The 11,612-nt window shown below is 41.4% G+C and overlaps 1 protein-coding gene across 1 annotated transcript in view; it reads left to right on the top strand.

Moving 5' to 3' along the window:
• Positions 1-4,236: 4,236 nt before the first annotated feature.
• The window catches only part of EYA4 (EYA transcriptional coactivator and phosphatase 4), a 275,490-nt gene continuing 268,114 nt past the window's right edge, over positions 4,237-11,612 (top strand). Inside the window, exon 1 of the mRNA XM_046006790.1 lies at positions 4,237-4,550. The gene's annotated coding sequence lies outside the window, so the exon portion shown is untranslated. The remainder of the gene's footprint in view (positions 4,551-11,612) is intronic.

The following is an 11,612-nucleotide window of genomic DNA, read 5'->3' as shown; positions in this document are numbered from 1 at the left end:
CAATTGAATGACTTTCTTTTTCTTTTCTTTTCTTTCTTTCTTTCTTTCTTTCTTTTTTTTTTTTTAAGAACTGAGTTCAAAGGTAGGTCCACCAATGGAGTAACTCAAAAGATCTATTTTGGGATTATTTCTATAAGCATCCCATCTTCTGCTTTCTTTTGTTGGTAAACGCAGTGTGTTATTAAAATTTTTTAGCCTAAATTTTGTTCTTACTAAATGATAGGATGATCTTCCCTTAAGGTTGCTTTTAAATGAAATTAAAATAAAAATTATGTTTTGGATTCTGAGCTCCTAGAGGGCTTTGTTTGTTTAATTTGTGTTCTATAAAACCAATGCCAAACAGTACTATGCACACTTGAAAAATAAACAAATAGTAGATGAGAACTGTAGAAGCATCTCGCCCTGAAGCAGTTGACTAAAGGAATTACTAATAAGGGAATCTTCGGTTTCCCCTGATTTTCACATAAAGTCACATTATTTTTTGCTTCCAAATACATGTCTTTTCTCAGATTAAGTTGGACATTTATGGATATTCTGATGACCTGGTTAGTGTCATGTAGGGTCTGTTAGTGTTTCTGAATCACTTCCAGAATTTTCCAGACTTTCCCCACCTGTTTTTTCAAGCTCTTTGACCCCCTCTCATTGTCTTTTACTTTTTCCTCTCCCCTGCCTTGCCTTGTAGAACTTTGTTGCAGTACCAGATGAGGCCAATAGATGCCGCCACTTCACGAGGTTAACAGTTGGGAGTTTCTCTCTCAGAGGTTAAGGCCTATGATGAAGTTTTGAGGGGTCAGGTGGAAGGGGAGAGTACAGGGTAACTGGTATAGTCTCTCTAGAGACTAATTTGGTTTTTAATTGTATACTTATGAATTGTTCGAATTTTAACACAAGTAAGATGCTAAGGAAAACAATAAAAAATAAATTAACTTTAAAAAGACACCTCAACTTCATAAGTGTATATTTTAGGCAAGGAAACCAATAATTGAATTAAAACAGAATTTTAAAGGTAACACCTCAAAGCATCTTGGACTCAATGTTTCTCTACAGTAAAAGAAAGGAAAGGCTTGAAAATATGTTTTGGAGAGCCTGAGGGACATAAGGAATGTAATTCTTTAAAGCAGTGTTTTTCAAACTTGTGGGTGAAATAATTTTAGGGGGCTTGGAATAAATAATTTTTATTTACATAATACCGTTTCATTTGCAAGGTTGTTTTCTACTTATGGTAAATAATATTGATTTTTTCCACTTATGATAATGATAAGAAGTTTCCTTTGTCAAATAAACTTTTAATACAAATAGTTTAAAGAAAAGTATTAAGTTAAATTATTACAGAGGATATAGCAATAGTTATAAAAGTGATACTCAATAGAAATGCTGGAAATAATGCTTATTTAAACAAGCAATACATTTTGCCAGTACAACCTCAAAATTCTTTGTTTCCTATGCTCAATTTCTTTTTTTTTTTTTAAAGATTTTATTTATTTATTTGAGAGAGAGACAGTGAGAGAGAGCATGAGAGGGGAGAAAGTCAGAGGGAGAAGCAGACTCTCCAAGGAGCAGGGAGCCCGATGTGGGACTCGATCCCAGGACTCTGGGATCATGACCTGAGCTGAAGGCAGTCGCTTAACCAACTGAGCCACCCAGGCGCCCCTCCTATGCTCAATTTCTTATTTCAAACTTGGACTGATATATGACATTTTATATCACTCCTGTTAGTGTCCAGGTAATACATGCACATTTAAGACTAGGTGGACTCGAAGATAGTAATAAGAAGTTGAATACTAGTACTGTGAAATAATTGTAGGTTTTAAAAAATAACTTCTGTAAATACATTTTTATAAAGGTATATAAAAAATCAGATGGGGACAAAGTAAATTGAAAGCAAGGTCAGTCTTAGTAAAAATCTGATTTTAGAAGGGAGTAAAAAACCATGCAAAAAATTACATCTGTATGAACAATATGCTAGAGTATGAAATTTTACTGTATCCAAATTGTGCATCTCCCCACCTTTATTTAGAAGTAATTTTTCATACCAAAATGAAATTCAAAAATTGTGGCCTTATGAGGAGAGAAATTTAGCATTTGCACTTACTTTTTATGTATTTGGTAACAGTCATTCAAACACACACAGTGTACTAAAAATATTTACTATTTTTCTGACTACTCTGAATAATAATAGCATCACAGTGGCTAACAGTGGTCTTTGGGGTTCCACAGAGTCTGGTTTGAATTTTAGGTCTGCCATTTATTAGGAAGCTGCTACAAATTCTGAGCCCTTAATTTTCTCACCTGTAAAATGGGGGAAAATAAGATCTGCCAAGTTAATGAATTTTTTTTTTAAATTTATTTGACAGAGATCACAAGTAGGCAGAGAGGCAGGCAGAGAGAGAGGGGAAAGCAGACTCCTTAGATCACCACCCAAGCCGAAGGCAGAGGCTTAACTTACTGAGCCACCTAGGCACCCCCTCACTGATGTGTCTGTCTTATGTGTATATTAACCGACATCCTCTTCATGCCACAACGTGCTGCAGATCATGCTCCAAATGCTTTTTGCACCATATCCGCCACCAAAACCCTTTCCACCTCGAGAAGCAGAAAAAGGAACACGGTTTTTGGCAGGTCTAGGCCTTCAAAATAAATCTGCAGGCAAGATTGACAGAATGGTGAGGGTAGCAGAGAGTGCCTTTATCAGTTTAAATTTACAACCTTGCTTTAAATTTACTCCATTGCTTGTTCATAATCGTGGATAATCCCTCACTAATTAAAACATAAGCTGTAATGATAACAATTCAATACTGGTGTTTGTTTTTAAACCCGAGAGTCCTTGTGGCAGTCAGAAAAGACCAAGCTGAAATAAAGGAGGAAATATTTTTCTGAACTTTTTACAGAAAATAATTTAAGTTGACAAAACATTAAAACTAAATTTTCTTTGAATAGGAGTAAATTCTACTCGTTACCTTGTAATCTGTACCACCACATCTAAGGTGATGTGAGGAGCTGCATGTTGAATCATAGGCTTTGTGGTTAGAGACCATTGGGTTGTCTTCGGTAAAGTTACTTAGGTTTCTTTGGGCCTTGTCTCCTTATCTCTTGTCAGGGCTTAAATAACCACCATACAATAACCACCTTAGAGTTGTGAAAATTAAATGAGCATACACCTACCAAAAGGGACCAGTGTAATGACTGACATATATTCTCAATAAATTAATGCACTTTAAATGGATGTGACAATTAAAGAAGAATAGACAATAGGTTTCAGGGAGAGATGATTAAATGGATGCAAAATTTATGTATTTTTTAATTGTCTACTTTGCTGTGGCCTCTGGTTGTGGTATACACTTATGCTCGTATAGAATACTAAATCTTATGTGGGTGCCTAAAGCAGGCGCATAAGGCCTAGGCTCTGAAATGTCACTTCAGCAATGTGCCTGGGGAAGCTCTGACGCTGCCTGACCTTTGGGCGTCTGGAAGGGATGCCTATACCTGTGCCCAGCGCTGGAAGGGGCCCAGGCCCTTCCCAGCAAGCCTACCCCCAGACTGCTTACTCCATGCTAGCATACATCTTCACGCAAAAGGGTATTTCGTCCCCTACGACTGGTGAGGGTTGGTTTTTCTTTTACGTCTTTGCAAGCACGCGAAGTCCCTTCTGTTTTCTCCCCTGGGGTAAGTGGAAAGGAATCCGACAGGGGGCCTATAGTGGCCTACACCCGGGTAGACTGGGTAGCGGCGGAGTGGGAGGCAACCCCTGGGCTGTCCCGCAGAAGCAGGTGGGGGCAGACAGCGGTGCCCTCGTTCGGGGAGAGGAGTGCGGTTGCGGGTCCCTCCCCCCTCAATCGCGGGTGGCAGCAGCCGGCGCCAGGCCCGTGGGGGCGGGGTGGGGGCGGCGCGGAGGACGCGGAGATTACTGCGGTGCCACCGGGGACGCCAAGGGTCCCGAGCGGTCCCCACGCGGGACCTCGAACGATGACAACAGGCAGTCAGCGAGGTCGAATAAAAACGAGCTGGTCCCTGCGCGCCGCCCGCCCCGGGCCCCCCCAGCGGCCTCCAGTGGCCGTGGGCGCCGGCGGCAGCGTCCCCCGCCCCCAATCCCGCGCGCAAGTGCAAGGCTGCCCGCGGCGCGGCGCACGCTCAGCCGCTCCCGGCTTCCGCGCAAAACTTCGAGCCTGTCCACGTGAAGTTGTCGCTCCGGTTCAGAGGGGGGGAAGAGCTTAGGGAAAAGCGGGGCAGTGGCGACAGCGGTGGCTGTGCGCGCGCTCTTTTTCTTTTCTTCCACTTTTTCCCCACCCCTTAGTCCAGAGTTTTGGCTCCTCTCCTTTCCTCCTCCCCCTCGGAGCCGGCTTCTCCCCCCGCCCCGTTTCTCCCCCACTAGTGTACGCTATTTGTCGGGGGGTGGCCGAAGGGGATGTCCTGTTTTCACCAGAGGCACAACGCGAAGGGGAAGCTCCGACATTGGAAGGAACGAGAGTAAATACCTAAATACAGACGCACGGGTCCGCGGCTGGGACAGACACTTGAACTTCAGATCCCGAGGCGGTCCGGGCTTCAAGGAGGTGAGTGTCCCTTCTCCCCGTCCCCGCCCGCAGGGTCCGGCTTGCGGGGAGACTGTGAACTCTCTCCGGGAAAGTGCGCGCGGCTCTGCCGGGGACGCGGAGCCCGGGGAACAGGGAACGTGGGGGCGGGACGGGGTGTGCACCCCGATTCCCCGCGGGCTCCCAAAGGCTGAGTGCAGTTCGCCCGCCCGAGGCCCATGCCGCCGGGCTGCAGTGGTGCCTTCTGCCCGGGAGGACACCCGGCGCCCCGTGGGTCTTCTCCAAGCCTGCGGGGCTGCTGCAGGGCCGCGGCAGGACGGCTCCCCACCTGTACTCAGGCTGCCCGGCTCGCGGGGGTGCGCGCCCGATGTCTCCCCGACATCCTTCCAGTGCTGTTTATTACTTTGATGACCCCCTAGATAAGCCTGACGCAGAGATGCTGACGGGGTCCCGTGGAGGGCCCAGGCTCCTGGCATTTTCACGATGCTGCATGCGTGTGTTCGTACCCTGCATGTGCTCTAATCTCGAGGCACGAACCGGCCTTTTAAACTGCGGCCATCCCACTTTAATAGTTTTCATGCGGCGTGGACCGAATGTTTCCTGCCGCTTGCCAGGGTCCGTGAAATTAGAGGCGCCTTGTCAGAGGAGTCGCGTTCATTGGCTCCGGACGCGGATGCCATGGAGGGATTATAACTTCTTCAAACGGAGGGACCTGGCTGCGGAGAGCAGGTTTTCTCTCCTTTCAAAGTTTGCTGGGTCTGGGGTTGGTGGAGGCACTGGAAACGGCTGTTTTCGCGTGGTTAAGCCGGATTCGGAAGGAGACCGCGTGTGGGCTTGTTTTATTGTGCGCCACACAGCAGCCAGAACTTTCGTTTAGTAACACTTTAAAGAGGTCCCTTTCTTTGTAAGCATTTATCTGAACAGCTTGGAACAGTAAGGAAATTTGCGGACCGAGTCCCATGGCAGGGCGCTAGCGAAACCGGAGAGCCATCAGTCCCTCGTTGGGATGGCAGGGTCAGTCCCCGCCACCTCTCTGGCTCCTTCTCTTGAAGGCTAGTGGGGTCTGTGCTCTGGGAGAGTGTGTGGGTGGGTGGGTGGGAGGGGAGGGTCTGGAGACAATCTCCTCTCCCCTCTCTCCCCTCCGCAGCACTCCGGAGCGGGCAGTCAGTCATTCATGAATCCCAACCTGAGGGCAGTGGAGGAAGGCTCAGGTCCCCGGGCCCTTTCTGCCAAGGTGCAGAATAGCGACGGGGCGTGTGTTTTGGTTTCGGAGCAGTTCCACGTGGAGCATCTCTGTGTGCGTGCGTGTGTGTTGTGTACCTGATCTGTGAGGAGGTAACAGGAGTCTCGTGTTCAAACCCAGTGGGCCCTTGGCCATTAATTTGCTTTCCTGGCTGTCATTACAGACACTTCCAAAATCTGATACCTAAGAGAACCAACAGGTTAGGTTTCACATTAAGAGCTCATACTTAACAGTTTTCTTTCTCCCTTACCCCTTTTGGCTTGGCACCCTGGGATCAACGTAATTGATGTAGCGAAACATATCTTCTGGAATATGGCATTTTGTTGCCCTTCTCCTCAGCGGCCACGTTTTGCACCCTTCTGCGTTTGTCAGTCTCTGTGCGGGCTCCTTCGGGACTTAGGTGGGAGCCTTAGGAGCCTTTAACAACCTCAGACTCTCCTTTAGCAGCTTCTGAAGTTTCATTTACAGTGACTGGCAGTATTGAAAGTCAATGATGGTTTTTTGTTGGGTAGGTTGTTTTTGTTTTTATTTTTAAAACCCCATCAGGACAAAGAATTGCACTTGGTAATCTTTCCTGGGCAGAACTTGGTTTTAAGTAGAAATGTTTCCTTTTCTTCTTCTTCTTTTATAACGTTTCTGGCCATCTTGTAGCTGAAGAACCAAAAAATGAGGAAAGGGGGAGGGGAGAGAATCCTAAAACAAAATATTTGATACATGGTGTGGTGCATTTTAGGAGACTGCACCCAAAGGCATTTGTATGTGTGTGTGAGTTTAAATAACATTATCCCAAGGAATAAGTAGCAGTAGTAACAAGAGACAGACTGTTTTGTGTGGAGCGAGACTGCCAGAATCTGATTTTTATGGCAACAATACCAAAGGCAGATATAACCGCATCCATTTTTATTGTTATTATAAACCATAAAAATAGTTTGTTCCACCCGATTAAAAGTTGTAGTCATTCAGAGTTAAACCAATTTTTAGAAATGACTGTACAAGAAAGAATGTTAAGACTTTTGACAGTTACAACTTTGAAAGCAACAAATTAGATTATTTGTAAACTGTCCTTTTTTTAATCGTTAGGGACATATCTTGTCTTTCATAACAAATGAAAGTTTAAAATCAATGTGGCTTTCAGAATCCTGTTTTCCTTTGTCAATTACCTGACAAGAGTACCCTTCAACATTTTAAGGCCATCACAGTGCTCGTTTCACAATTATAACTGAAATAAAAATATTTATTTTTTACTAGGAAGTATTTATTTCATTGGATGTTAGAAAGTTAAATTCTCTTATACAAAATGGAAATCTTTATGCATTTATTCATAGGTAATATTTAAATCATGTGTTCAAATTTTAAAATTAAAAAGTAAACCCTAAGATTTGTAGAAGAAATTGGTTCAGGAGCAATCATTATTCTTATATTAGGAAATACAGATGCTACATTCTAGAGGCTCTGTAGAAACTAACTGAAAAAAAAATTTGCCTTTACATAAAAGTTTCTTTTTTGAAGAGAGCCTGGCAGATGAGTAGTTTGTCATTTTGCTGTAATTTATTTTTTCTTCTAAAAAATCTCTTTGAATTAGAAGAAAAAAGAAAACTCAGTTTTCCATTTCTAAGAGTTTCCTTTTTATTTATGTTGTGATTTGGGGTGTAAATAAATTTTACATACCCACGGGAAATAGAGTGTCCAGTTTCATGTTTTCAATCTCTGTTGCAAGCTCTAAATGACTGATGCCATGTCTAAAAATATATTTATGTGGCTTGGTATTTCATTTAAAAAAATCTATGCACTGAAATTAATTTATCCAAGAGTTTTAAAAAGCAGAATGGTAGAAAAGCCATAACTATTGTCATGAAGAGTTAGGATGTTGGGAAGTTTTTACACTCTAACTTTCAAATAATAAAATTAACCTTATTTTACCAAAGGAAACTTCACATTTTTATAGAGAATTCAAGAAGAGGGGAGATAATCCTTTTAAGACTTACTGAAGTGTTAAGTAATTTAAGAGCACAGGTATTTATTATGTTTTTTCATTATCTTTTTTTTTTTTTCCTATTAGGTAAATGCAGGAACACTGAACATTCAGTAAAAACAGGCCCCCTTTATAAGGACTTTATTCACCATAGTTCTGTATTGCAGCTGCTGATCATGTTTCACGGAGCTGTTAAAGCACTTAAAACCTAAAATTAGGTACTGTCTGGTTGTAAATATTTCAGATCACTCATTTAAGAAACAAACAGAAAAGCGTAGTATCAAAAGCAGAAGTTGTTTTGAATCTTTTCATTGAAGTACTGAACAGATGTCTATCAAACACCTTATTTTTTTCAGTGAAAATATAACCACGACAGTTTCTTTTTTAAATGAGTAGTATTTTTGCACATTCTAAGCTCTTATAATGTGACTTCCTATGGAGTATCTTAAACTAACTGTTCAGAAATGTAGTTGGGGGATTTTGTTACAATGGTTACTAGGTGCATGAAATCAACAGGAGAACGCATGGATGACATTGCAATATACCTGCCTCTCTGGTGAATTTTTCCCAGTGGACTAAGAAATGACATGATCTCTCAGGCATTCGTTGTCAAGATGGGTGAGATTCAGCACTGTATTTAATCGCTGTATATGTAATACTGCATCCGTTAGATTTGTTTTAACATGGGGGGGCACTGAATATTCACTGAATATTAAATTGTACATGGAGCCAAACCTGGCATCCTTTAGTTTGAACTTGAATGGAAGAAAACAAACAAACAAGAATCCCGTGTTCAAGTGCAGTACAAGCAGTTTTGATAATTTTTAAAAGGTCTGAAGACTTTGTAAATGTCACTGTTATCTACTATTGCTCCTGGCACTGCACGTTATTATATGCCTTAGTGATACGCCATTTTCCTCTTGAACTTTGTGATTCTTTCATGTATCCAGCTATGTTTCTACTAGTTGAGAGGTACTGAAAATGAATACCACTACCCTTACTGCCCTAACTCCTTTTCTGTCTTTCAGAAAAAGAGATGAAATAGATTAATGTAAAAATAGAAACCATTTTGAGTTATCAATACCACATTTTTATGGTGGTTTAAAATAGTTTCAGAGAGTACACCTCTGAGTCTCACTGTAACCTTTTCTGTCATTGAAAGGTGCTAATTGATCTTAGGTCACTGACATAATAGTATAGTTTGATATTTGAAACCTTTCAGCATTGGCCTGGCCCTTTTCTCACCCTGAGATTTCAGTCCATGGCTGATGAATAACACCATATTAAAATGTCAGGAATTCTATTTTTTTCCTCCATATGAAACATTTTAATACAACATGCTCATATCTTTAAAACTTTTATTTATATACATTAAGTACATTTATTTTGGTGTACTTTTGGGCCATGGGATAAAGACCTATATTACCATGTTAGGATTTTTTCTTAAAAAGATTTTATTTACTTATTTGACAGGGAGAGGGGCAGAGAGCACGAGTGCACAAGTAGGCAGAGCAGAGCAGCAGGCAGGGGGAGAGGGAGAAGCAGGCTCCCCAGCAAGCAAAGAGCCCCATTCCATTCTGGACTCAATCCCAGTGTCCTAAGATCATGATATGAGCCAAAGTCAGATGTTTAACTGACTGAGTCACTCAGGAGCGCCATGGATTTTTTAATATTATTTTTTCACAGGTAGATATTTTTATATTGAAGATACTGGGCAAAGTTTGATTGCTCTGATCACATTGGAATACTTTCAAAGTGAAGTTGCATTAAACCAATATTGAAGGGGCATCTGGGTGGCTCAGTCAGTTAAGCGACCATCTTCAGCTCAGGCCATGATCCCCCAGGGTCCTCGGATTGAGCCTGACATTGGGATCCCTGCTCAGTGAGGAGCCTGCTTCTGTCTCTCTCTCTGGCTGTCACTCCCCCTGCTTGTGCATGCTCTCAGGCAAATAAATAAAATCTTTGAACCTCCCCCCAAAACCCCAAAGTAACCCCCCAATATTGAATAGCCATCTTGAGACTTGACACCTAAAGCATATTTTCTTAATTATGTTTATATGTCAAAGTATATTTTAAAATAGAAATTGTCAGTTTTTTTTTACAGTTGTAATTTTTATGTCCGTGTAAATCATCACCATTGTTGTCATCAATCATTACCATCATCATTACACCACAGCTGATGTTTCCTGAGGCTTTACTTTATGCAAAACACGTTAAGGTGTTCATCTGGATTCACTAATTTTATCTTTTCAACTATGCCATATATTAGTTACTTTTATCCTTCCCATTTTTCAGGTGAGGAAACTGAGAGCACTTACGCAGTGGAGTGGAGCCAGGATTCCAACTCTGTGCTCTGACCTCAGACTCCTTATCCTTAAGGGTTGCACAAGGCCCTTGCTCCCACCAGCCAGATATAAGTTCTCTTATACAACAGGTGTTCTCTGAACAACATTTTATTTTTATATTATTGGTGATGCATTTATTTCTAAGGATATTAGAAAAATACATAGAATTTCATATTAAACCTACAATTTCACAGATACTATTGTTTACAGAAAGTCCAAAAAGAAGTACTGAAGTAAAACAAATTAAATTTTAGAAAGCTCCTATTTGAAGAAGCAGATGAAGTAACAGTGAGGAAATGCTTGGCTAAAATAGCTAAAATCATGAAGGTTGGTGGCAAATGACTGAATTTGGAGAAACTGTTACTCTAGAATGCTTCCCAAATGTCAGGAAATTATGACCAATCTTTTAAGCAGTTAACTTCTACGTAGAATTTTCCTTTGCTTTCCAAGCCTTATCCATTGGTTAGATGCTATTGATTTTATAGGGTTTTGGTTGCTGTTGCTACTGTTGCTGTTGTTTTAAGCCTGAATGCTGGTTATGAATCTCAAATCTATACATTTATGTTGGACCAGCTGATAAAGACTGCATAACGCATTTCTAGAGGCAAGTGTAAATTATAATGGGGTCACCCATATTTTGGAAACCCTCTCAGTCTGCATGGATTATCCTATCACACTTTACATTTTTAAGGTTTTCTGTAGGTGAACACTTTTGTTTTGCTGCTGATGATCTGTTTTTATAACTTGAGTGTATTTTTTTCTCTTGAACAGTGGTTTTCATTTTTTATTTATGTATTGAGCCGCAGACCCCTTTATCTAAGTGAAAACTGACCCTGTGCCCACTGGAGAAATATTCACTGTCCTGCATGAAGCAGAACATGGGTGGCCCATGAGTCACTCACCAGTGCTGCCCTCCGACCATTGCTGGCCCCCAGAGTCTCTGTTAAGGGTCTTCCAGTGTGCAAAAATCAGGGCAAAAGGGTCCTTGGAGAAGAGGGTCCATTCACAGTAACTGCGGTAGTATGTTAGCATGCCTTCCACTAAAAAACAAAAACAACTCTCAAATACCTTGAAATATCTGCATTGTAATATGTGGGCAAAAGGTATGTCCGCTCACCCTAGTGTTACTTGAGTATTCTTATTAATCAATCTGCAACTTTATTTCAATTTCGTGCTTAGAAAACAGAAGTAGTCAGTGTTTCATGCATAGAGATAGGGGTCTGAATGAGACCCACCCCATTTTTACAGGCAAAGGCTTGTTTTGTAAGAGTATCTTTTTCCTCTTAAGGACTTTATGAAGAAACATCAGCAGTGGCCTAAATGGACATGACCTTAGGTTTTCATATAAATTTTTTGGTGCTGTTTCTATGATTCTTTCCTCTTTTCTTTCTAAAATGAAAGGGACATTTCTAGCGAAGGCTACAATGAAATCATAAAAATTTACATTCATATGCCATTAAGTTTAATTCTACTCACAAAAGCAATAGCGTTCGTTTTGAAATTCTATACTTAATCAAATAGAC

The sequence above is a fragment of the Meles meles genome, chromosome 5, assembly GCF_922984935.1.
Source record: "Meles meles chromosome 5, mMelMel3.1 paternal haplotype, whole genome shotgun sequence".
NCBI lineage: Eukaryota > Metazoa > Chordata > Mammalia > Carnivora > Mustelidae > Meles > Meles meles.
The sequence above is the reverse complement of the archived record's forward strand: the minus strand, read 5'-3'. Positions and strand labels throughout refer to the sequence as shown.